Source organism: Elephantulus edwardii, unplaced genomic scaffold (genome assembly GCF_000299155.1).
Source record: "Elephantulus edwardii isolate Elephantulus edwardi_28Jun2011 unplaced genomic scaffold, EleEdw1.0 scaffold00008, whole genome shotgun sequence".
Classification (NCBI taxonomy): Eukaryota; Metazoa; Chordata; class Mammalia; order Macroscelidea; family Macroscelididae; genus Elephantulus; species Elephantulus edwardii.
The window spans coordinates 30,519,459-30,530,970 of record NW_006399758.1 but is presented as its reverse complement, the minus strand read 5'-3'; the positions used below and the strand labels follow the sequence as shown (position 1 = coordinate 30,530,970).

Here is an 11,512-nt window from a genome sequence, read left to right as displayed (position 1 = left end):
GACTGTAACAGCACATCAGCAGAGAACTGCCAGAAGTCCAGGCTGGGTTTAGAATAGGTCGTGGTACTAGGGATATTGTAGCTGATGTTAGATGGATCTTAACTGGAAGCAGGGAATACCAGAAGAATGTCTATTTGTGTTTCATTGATTATGTAAAGGCGTTTGACTGTGTGGATCATAGTAAACTGTGGCTGACTCTGAGAAGAATGGGAATCCCAGAACACTGGATCGTTCTAATGAGAAGCCTATACTTGGACCAAGAGGCAGTCATCAGAACAGAGCAAAGAAACACTGCATGGTTCAAAATTGGGAAAGGTGTACGCCAGGGATGTGTCCTATCTCCATACCTTTTAAACCTGTATGCAGAGCAAATTATCCAAGAGGCTGGGCTCTATGAGGAGAAGTATGGCATCAGGATTGGTAGAAGGTCTATTAACAATCTGTGTTATGCAGATAATACAACCCTGCTTGCTGAAACAGAGGAGGACCTGAAATTCTTGCTGCAGAGGGTCAAGGACGGCAGCCTTCAGTATGGACTCAAGCTCAATGTCACGAAGACAAAGATTCTCACTACTGGACCAATTGGCATCAGGATGGATGGCGAAGAGATTGAGATTGTTCATAGCTTCAGTTTGCTCGGCTCCACAATCAACAGTGTTGGTAACAGCAGCCAGGAAATTAAAAGATGTATTGCAATGGTAAAGTCTGCTGTTAGGAACCTCTGTAAGGTACTGAAGAGCAACGGTGTGTCTCTGAAGACTAAGGTAGGTCTGGTACAGGCTATGGTCTTTGAAATCACTTGTTATGCGTCAGAGAGCTGGACAATGACCAGGGAGGATAGAAGGAGAATTGGTGCTTTTGACCTTTGGTGTTGGAGAAGAGTGCTGAGGGTACCATGGACTGCTAAGAAAACAAACAGATTCATTCTGGAGAGTGTTAAGTGGGATGCTCCTTGGAAGCAAGGATTCTGAGGCTTCGTCTGACATACTTTGGTCATGTTATAGGAGAGACCGGCCCTAAGAGAAGGACATCATGCTTGGAAGGGTGGAGGGCAGGCGCAGGAGGGGGAGGCCCTCTGAGAGCTGGATTGATTCAGTGACTGGGACAATCTGGATGAGTTTGTTGGAGACAAAGAGATTGGCACAGGACAGAGCAGAGTTTAGAGTTGTTGTACATAGGGTCGCTATGAGTTGAAAGCGACTTGACGGCACATAACAACAACAAACAGCATATTTTTTTAAAAACACTTGCTTTTAAATTATAGAGTCCATTTTTAATTGAAGAGTTTAAATTTCTAAGCAAATATTAATTACGTAGAATTTTTAAAAACTATAATAGGTTTTGGGAAATAATATCCAAGTAAAACCTGGTGTATTTCTTGCCCCAAACATCTGTACCATTACTATTAAAACAATCATTAAGAGAACCTTCTGTATTTTAAGGAGCATCCTTAAAATGAAAAAGAAAGACAAAAGGAGTCTATACATACAAGTGTTTAAGAAGGAAAATACAGTTCAGTTGCATACAGAAATACAATTCTATTGTTCTGAGGATCTCTGGTTACTTAATAGGTGACAATTGTGTGGCCAACACAAAGGTATGTGATTTGGATCCACCAGCTGCTCTGCAGGAGAAAGATAGGCAATCCCCCTTTGTGTGATTTGTTGTTGTTGTTAGGTGCCATTGAGTTGAGTACAACTCATAGCGACCCTATGAACAAAAGACTTGAAACCAGTCCAGTCCTGTGCCATCTTCACACTTCCTGACACACAAGAACCCATTGCACCTTGTCAATCCACCTGGTTGAGGGTCATCCTCTCCTTCACTGACCCTCCACATTTCCCAGCATCATGTTCTCCAAGGAATAGCACTTCCTAGCAAGATGTCCAAAGTACGTTAGGTGAAGCCTCATCATCCTTGCTTCAAAAGAGCACTCTGGTTACACCGCCTCTGAGACAGATCTATTAATTCTCTTGGCTATCCATGGGATGTTCACTGCTCTTCTTTAACATCAAATACAGCATCAAATTGATGCTCAAAGTATCAATTATTTTTCTGTCATCCTTATTCATTGTTCAGGTGTCAGATGCATAGCTAGTAATCAGAAAGACCATGGTCTGACTGTCTGTGTGATTTACTGCCTCTGAAAACCTACTGGAATGTCTGCTATGGGTGGAATCTGACTTTATAATACACAACAACAGTATATTTTACTAGATTATATATGCATTTTACACTAATCATCAGGTATTAAGCAATAAATGGTTGGTTCAAAACTCAGAGAATCACTTTTGCCATGACAGCCAAACCAGAAATTGTTGGAAGGATTACTTGATGTATTTTGTCTTTGGCCTTGTCGCAGAAGATTCCTCTGTCTTGAAACGGCCAAAATATTGTATGTAAGAGTCTATTTGTAACCTCTCAAAGGTAGTGCATGCAAAGCGTCGCTCATGTAATTATCAGAAATCAACACTAGTGCTTAATATTAATGAGATATTTAGTACCAGGAATATGGAAATATACCCAGTTGTACTGATCGTTGTTGAAAATATAAACAATTTGACATTTTCCCTAGGAACCAAGATACTTACTTAAACTTGTCCCTCTTGTTACCACTATACATATATTGCTTTTCAGTCTTTCAATAATACCATCATAGAGAGTTAGATTGAAATTGTGAAAGACACTGGAATAGAAAAAATAATAGTCAAGAATGACAAGGAATATTACCTACCTTTATATATATTTGTAGGAACTGTAAAATTATCTTGACATTCATCTGTAATAAGGGGCACATTGTTGTTCTTGATTGTTGTCGAGTCAACCCTATGAACAAAAGACCTGAAGTCTTTTTATATCTATCGTCATTTCTTTAAGTTCATAGAGTTTCCAGAGGCAGGTTGTTTGGGAAGTGGATCCCACTCTCACTTCCAAAAGGGACACATTAGTTAAATATGAAACAGTTGTTGACCGTCTTGCACATCAGAAAAGAAAAGCTTCCAAATTTGCAGAAAGAGCAACTTTATTTGTCATCTGTGGCTCCCTTGTCCTTTTAAAGTAATTTCTTATGACATAATGCAATTCAGGCTTTGGGATGCATTCGTTAAATCTTCTGAAACAAAGGATTAGATCCAACAGTACAAAGAATAGACATAGGCCTATCATTCTAATACAAAAGGTATATAGGATCAAACAACATATTACATTTTCCCAATGAAAACTTGGTTAGATTAAATTCTGTCCTATAATAAATAACAACACTTTACTCAAAATTGATTTTTTTTTATTTCCACTTAAAGGTGAATTTGACTGTGCTTTTTCAGCTGACTTTGCTTCTGTTTCTGAAACAGCACAGCTTTCAAGAATACTTTTAAGGAGAAATTAATGCTTTTAGAGTTTGTATTTTGATGACTCAGCCAAAATATTGCTGAGTTGATGATGCCTCCTGGAGCTCAAATTCCGTATTTAATGAAGTCTTTTCTAATCTTTTGGCAAGAGAAAGAATAACTGAATGTTCTCTTAAGTTAACAACATAAGAAAATGCAAAAAAGCTCTTCTTTCACTATGATGTCCACATATATATATATATATATATATATATATATATATATATATATTAGATATAGTTGAAGATTTCAACCATGTTTTTAAAGATTGTATAACTTTACCTACAAATATGAGATATTGATGATTTTCTCTTTACCAATATTATGTACATAAGAACAATTCTCATTTTACTGTAACATTTGACAAGTTATTTGAAAGTTGATACATATCTTCAATTACTTTGGGGATGAAACTTGGTGTTTAGAGTCATGTTACATCCAAATTTCTTAAAGTTAAGTGTATGAGCTTAAATATTTTGTCAAATTCTTATCATCTCATGAATAGGAATAAAACCATCATCTTATTTTAGATTGATGTTTGCATTTGAATTATATGAGTCATACTTTATGACTACTTGTGAAGAGAATTAAGAAAATTTTATTTATTTTCCCATTTATAAAATATACTGAGAATCATCTTTTTAGTAGGTTAATCTCATGTTATATTTGTCTCTTTTCCAAAATGTCATCTTTATGCTATAACTTTTATTTTATTCATTCATTAATACTTTCATCAAGTATATTTCAAATAACTATTTTGAAAAGATTATTTTGAGAATGCAAAGGAAAGTGTCTCCAAAGCCCTTTGGTAATACTAAAAGATGACAGAGTTATCAAGGATGGACAGATGAGAAAATGTTCAAAGTGAGAAGAAAAGAAAGGACTAGAGTGTGTAATGGGGTAGGGGGGGGTGAATAAAATAACTGAAAAAGTTTACAGAGTAAGGGGATATATATGTATACAGAAGATAGTAAAACACATGAGTAACATAATGAGACATAAGTTAATAATTTAAACTTTATTGCCACCCCCAATACTGTTCTTTTATTGATGGCAACTCATATCCTGGGTTTTGAGTAAAAGATATTGTTGTTGTTGTTAAGTGCCGTCGAGTTGTTTGCAACTCATAGCGACCCCATGTACAAGAGCCCTAAACCCTGCTCTACCTGTGCCAATCGCATTGCCTCTGACACACCCATCACGATTACCCCAGTCACTGAATCAATCCACCTCATAGAGGGTCTTCCCCTCCTGTGCTGTCCCTCTACTCTACCCAGCATGATGTCCCACACCAAAGACCTCTCTATCCTTACATGTCCAAAGTATGTCAGAGAAAGCCCCAGAATCCTTGCCTCCAAGGAGTAGCCTGGTTTAACACTCTCTAGGATGAATCTGTTTGTTTTCTTGGCAGTCCATGGTACATTCAATACTCTTCTCCAGCACCACAGCTCAAAGGTGTCAATTCTCCTTCTATCCTCCCTAGTCATTGTCCAACTTTGATGCATAACAAGTGATTGCAAAAACCATGGCCTGTATCAGGTGCACCTTAGTCTCCAGAGAAACACTGTTGCTCTTGAATACTTATTTTAGAGAGGTCCCTAACAGCAGACGGTGGTACTCCATTCTTATGTACTCTATACTTCCCTCCTTTCTTTTCTTGTTAAGGCATTATTTACCTAATGTCAAGAGAAAAATAAGATGGTGAAGTCTGGCAAATAGTATACCAGGAGCCCTGGGGAATATGATGAATTTATTGTAGTTCTTTTTCTTCCCTGCCAGTTCTTTAGAAACTGTTTTCCTCCTCTCTGTCAACAAATCAGGTTCTATATGAGACCTTGTCAATCTCCACTCACTTTCTCAAGCCTGTTCTCATTTACAGAGACTCACCATTTGATTTATGCAACTGTAAATCTTAACCAGAGGAGACTACTCATCTTTTATCTGAGGAACAACTGGTGGATTCCAACTGCTCTTTACTGACTGTCTTTGATTTAGCTGCATAATTGGCTGTGGACAGACTATATATGCCCCAAGAGCTCCCTTGAGAACCTAAAGAAAAATTGTTGTGTTAATGTGGATGCCTGCCCTCCATCACCTTATAGAAATGCTCACAGACTATGAAATGAGGTATGCTATAAGGAAAAACTTGGACATTTGGTGAGGAAAAGCATTAAAATAATTTAAAACATTATTCTTTGGAATTTATAATAATTACTGAGGAGCTCTGGTAGCCTAGTGATACGAATTTTTTCTGCAACCACAAACGTGCATGGTTCAAATCCACCAGCTACTCCCTGAAAGAAGGATGGACAATCAGCTGTGTGATTTATTGTCTCTGGAAACCCAATGGAGGGTAAGCTCAATGACACACAATAACAACTATGGAGGTTCTTAGATGTCTCAACACAATATTGGAATACCTGCAAACTTGTTACATATTCAAGCCTCGCCTTAGTTTTATAAAATATGAAATATTTCAGGGAGCAGATATGAATCACAGTACTGGTACTGTAGGTAAAATTTCCATTACCATGTCCAGTTTGATGGAAGAAAAAGGTTTCATTTTAATTTGACAAGACAAGCTCTACAATTGATACGTACATATATTTTAAAATATTACTTCACATTCTCACAAAAAGAAAAGAAGTAATGTCAAAGTTTCAATGAGCATTATGAAATGGGATAATGTTTTTCACCACACTGACTTGTGATTGACTGATAATGATAAATAGAGTAGAAATGGATATTTTTCTAAAATTAGTTGACTGAATATTAAAAAAAGCAAAACAACAAAACAACAGAGTGGACCTTGTCTTTTTATGTTGCTCATTTAGGTAAAACATAATCTTGTAACATTTGCTGTGCACACTGGAAAGGAAACTTAATTCCTATACTTTTTCACAAAGCAAAATTAGTTAAACTACTTCAGCGCTTACATTGTTCTTCATTATACAGTGGCCTAATGCTTTGATAAACTCACCATGCATAGCTGAATTTTACTCATAATTAATATATTTAATATTCTGCTTAATGAAGAACATTGGGAAAAGAAACTCCTTATTAAGTATTCTTATCAGTAATTACTATCTTGTTTCAAATGATATAATTTCAGAATTTAAAATATCTTCTTTTTTCTTCTGAAAAAATGTTTCCCTGAATAATTCTTCTATAGATTGATAAACGATCTTATTAGTCAAGAGATCCAATCATCTTAGCTATCACTCTCTTCAATATGATCCTAAGCAAAAGGTAAAACATAATGACTTTCTAGACTTCGTTTTTATTCTTGTTCATATAAAATAATAAAAATTCAATCAAAACCCCCCCAAAATAGATAATTACAAGTGGTACAATTGAACTTGAATATGTAGAAGACAATTTGTTAGGGAAAAAATGGTGACTACTAGACACATAAGAGTGAATAAAATGTTGAAAATCCCATTGATTTAATTATACTTGAATACATACTCAATATCCATGGTAACAACGATCAAGAAATGTAAAAATGTGTTACACTGGGGAATTCTGCTCCCAAAGACTTCTCCAAAGTGTTAAAAAACAACAATGTCAGGGTGTTTTTGATCCAAACCAAGGGGTTTTCTGTTGATTCCTAAGTATCTGAAAATTGAACAGTGACTAAGGGTGACAGAAGAAGAACTGATGCCTTCAAATTGTATTAGTATAATGTATAGTGAATGTACAATGGACTGAAAAAAGAACAATCAAAATTGTCTGGGGAAAAGTGCAACCAGGATACTCTATAGAAATTGTCTCATACTTTGGGCATATTTTTGGGAGGGTTATTTTTAGGAAAAAGACATCATTCTGGGCAATTGAGAAAGTCTGAAATAGACAAGAAAACCATCAACGGAATGGGTTGACACAGTGACTGTAATAATGGACTTTGTTAGGGTAGAGATAGTGAGAATGACACAGAATTGGCCATGGCTCGCATCTGTTGTTCATAAAACATCTTAAAAGTCCTTGTAAACTCAAAGACACTTAAAGACAACAACAAATAATCACAAGAATATGGTTCCAAATAGAATCAGTTCTATTGAAAGAGTTAACAACATAGCTTGTGCTTTCTTTTTCTGCACAAGAAATGCTGATGGCAAATAATATAGCCAAAAAGCGATAGTGTTCTAATAAGAACTTTTCAAATTTCCCATCTCTTTAAATTTAGTCCTGACATTACATACACCTTAGAGTAGGACTTATTATGACTTTTCTGACATTATAACATTAGATCTTGCTTCCAGCTGTGTTGAATATTCCAAAAGAATATTTTATGAGATAAGATATAATTAGTGGTGCAGAAACTCTTTCTGCATACAGACAGCACAGATTACACATGGAGAAAGGTGGGCCAATAATAGTTCAGCTGTATCATCACTTAGGCCTCAGGGCTACTTGCAAATTGAGATCCACAATTTAGTTACTGAGGACTTTGCTCTGCTATAACTAATGAACTTGAATTGACTAGAATAAAATATAGATAAGAAGTCTTTTTTAGCTAAATGTTCAAGTTCTTTAATCACAGTAAAATCAATGCCTATTCTTATATGTTTTGAAGCTCAAATATCAATTTTCTACTAGATTCTAAGGGTAAACTCTACATAAGGTTAATAAAAACAACAAACCAATATATCTATATTCTGTTTCAAATAGTCTCTATAGAAATCTCGGGAACTGATTATTCTATTAACAAAAGTGCAAAGATATTTTTCAGTCTAATATATTACACTATTTTATAAAAACAAAGAATAGTTTTTTGCTACTCTGATCAATTTTTTGGTCTTTACTGCAGAAAATTTATATATATATATATATATATATCTCACTAGTTTTAAGAACAAACATAATAATTTCAATATCAAAGGATATTCATAACAACAGTTATAGTAGAAGATAATCTCTAGTCCTGTATCTTCTTAGCATATGGAAGATAGCAGTGAATAAGTAGTAACAGAGAAAAGCTGGAATTATTATGTAGAAGGCTAGACAGCTTGAGTTTACTTATGTTTTTTTGTTGTTGTTAAGTGATACAGAATAGAATGAAACCCTGCCTGGCCTATGCTGTTCTCATTCTCATTGTTTTATTTGGCCTTGTTGAAGTCACAGTTTCATTCTATCCTGCTGAGGGTTTCCCACTGACCATCTGTTCTACGAAGCATGATTCACTTCTCCAGGTATGGTTCATGCTGACAAGAAGTCTAAAGTACATGAGATGAAGTCTTGCCATCCTCACTTCAAAGGAGCATCATGATTATACTTCTTCCAGAACAGATAGATTTGATATTTTGGCAGCATACGACACAGTTAATAGTCTATGTCAGCACCAAAGTTTAATTCATTAATTATTCTTTTATCTTCCTTTAATTTAACCAAGGTTTCATTCTCTTATAATGTTGTAGAAAATGCTATATCTTGTGTTAAACACATTTTACTCTTTAAAGTGGCATTTTTGTTTTAAACACTTCTAGGAGGTCTTTTGCAGTAGAATTTTCCAACTATCCTTTGTCTTCTGTTGATTCCTTGAGTGTTATTTGTGAATCCAAGTTCCTTGACAACTTCAATCTGTTCTGTTTATCATGGTGTTTATTGGTCCTATTTGAGGATTTCTGCTTTCTTTATGTTAATTTGTAATTCATACTTAAAGATGAAATATTTTATCTTTAAAAATTTCAAATCCTCTCCACTTTCAGCAAATAAGGTTTAATCATTTACATATTACAGCTTGTTAATGAATCTTTCTCCGATCCTAAAATTGTGTTATTCTTCATAAAATTCTTTTTCTCAAATTATTTTCTCAATATATGGATTAAATATGTATACTGAATGGAAACAAACTTGACATACACCTTCCCTGGCTTTAAATCATGCAATATACATTTGTTGTTAAATTGACTGCCTTCTGGTTTATGTATGTAGAATTTGTTATAAGCACGATGTGAATTTTCATTCTTGATAATATAATATGGAATGTTTATATGACCAATACAGTTTAATGTCATTGTATAGTCAGTCAATGAAATACAGATAAATGTTTTTCTGGTATTCTTTGTTTTCAACCAAGGTCTATCTAATGTCAAAAATGGTCTTTCAAAACTACATCATCTTCTGAATCTGACTTTAATTTCTGGTATTTTCTTATTTATAACACAGCAAAATTTTAGTTGTTTATTATGTTAATTGTATATTGTTATGCTTCATTTTGTTAGATTATATTTATTAATAGGAAGAAATCTAGATCTCTTCTACTCAGTTGGCCAGGTAGCTGTCATTTAAATTTGTTTGCATAGATAAGTAATCATTCCCAGTGTCATGGTTTTTTGTGTCTATTGCTGGACTCTTAATTTTCACCAGTGTCTTTAATGCAGTTAAGACTTCCACTAAAAACAAACAAACAAAAAATTCACCACATTAGTTTAATTAAAACATAGTTTAAAATTAGGAAAGATATGTTTCAAAATTGTACTTTGTTAAAAAATTTGTAGTTTTTGGTTTTTCATCATTCCTATCCAATCTGTATAAGAGAAGCAATATAAGAACCTAGACGGTATAAAGAGGAATGTGATATCAGGATTGGAGAAAGAATTAGCCACAATTTTCATATGACAGAATCTTAGTTACTGAAGGTGTAGAGACACTTGATGAAGAAGATCAAAGACTCTAGAGATCTGTATTCATGATACTAAACATCAAGAAATAAAAATTCACTTGTGTGTGTGTGTGTGTGTGTGTGTGTGTGTGTATGTGTCTGAATATAGTGAGCTTTATTGACGGTACATGGCAAGATGGGCTCTCTAAGCCTCTCTTTCTCAGGGGGACTGGATGGAAACTGTGTTAAGAATGTAAGAGACTCAGTGTGTGTGTGGATTGAATTGAGGTAAGGACTCCCCAGAAGCTGAAGGTCTTTCTTCTCCCTCTCTTCTCTCCTCTCTCCTATCTTCTCCTCTCTTCCCTCTCTCTCTCTCTCTGCTTTTGCTGGAGCTGACAAGCAAGGGGTTCTTATTCTTTGGAGGTCATGTAAACCATAAGGTTGACCACCTGATTGCTGTAGCCAAATTCACTGTCATACCAGGAAATGAGTCTGACAAGGTGCTTGTTCAAGGCAATGCTGGCGCCAGCCTCAAAGATGGAAGAGTGGTGTGTCATTGTTAAAGTCACAGGATACAATCTGGTCTTCAGTGTATCCCAGGATGTCCTTGAAGGCTCTTCTGATGTCTGCTTTGCTACTTTCTTAATGTCATCATTTTTGACAGCTTTCTCCAGATGGCAGGCCAGATCCATGACTGACGCATTGGGGATGGGACATGGAAAGCCATGCCAGTAAGTTTTCCATTCGGCTCTGGGATGACCTTGCCTATGGCCTTGGCAGTGCCAATAGATGCAGGGATGATGTTCTGGGCAGCCCCATGGCCATCACACCATGGCTTTCCAGAGGAGCTGTGGCAGTGATGCCATGGACTGGGGTCATGGGACCCTCTATGATGCCAAATTTGTCATGGATGACCTTGTCCAGGGGCCAAGCAGTTGTAGTGCGGGGGGTATTGCTGACAATCTTGAGAGAGTTGTCATATTTTTCATGGTTCACACACATCACAAACATGGGGGCATCAGCAGAAGGAACAGATAATTACCCATTTTGCACCACCCGTCCAATGAGCTCCAGCCTTCTCCAAGGTTGTGAAGACACCCATGGACTCCACACTTACCCAGCGCCAGCATTATCCCACTTGATGTTGGTTGGAACCAATTCCTGGAAGATAGTGATGGCCTTCCCATTCCGAGCCTTAACAATATTATTGATATTGTCATGGGTAGAATCATACTGAAACATGTAGATCATGTAGTTGAGGTCAATGGATGTGGTCATAGATGGCCACATCTGAAATAGCTTGCCTCCAGAAACTCTATGAACTTGGAGAAATGATGAAAGTTATACAAATGTTCAGGTCTTTTATTCATAGGGTCTCTATGAGTCGTCTACAACTCAATGGCATTTAACAACAGCAAAAACAGTTGTTAAATAGATGTAGCCCTGAATTTGGTGACTAATATTTTAGGAAATAAGAAAAAAAACCCAACTAGTTAGAGTCATTGTACCAAAAGAAATTGGT

The 11,512-nt window shown here is 35.9% G+C and overlaps 1 pseudogene; it reads right to left on the bottom strand.

The window, feature by feature from the left end:
• Nucleotides 1-10,400: 10,400 nt before the first annotated feature.
• On the bottom strand, nucleotides 10,401-11,268 carry LOC102877437 (annotated as a pseudogene).
• Nucleotides 11,269-11,512: the final 244 nt, after the last annotated feature.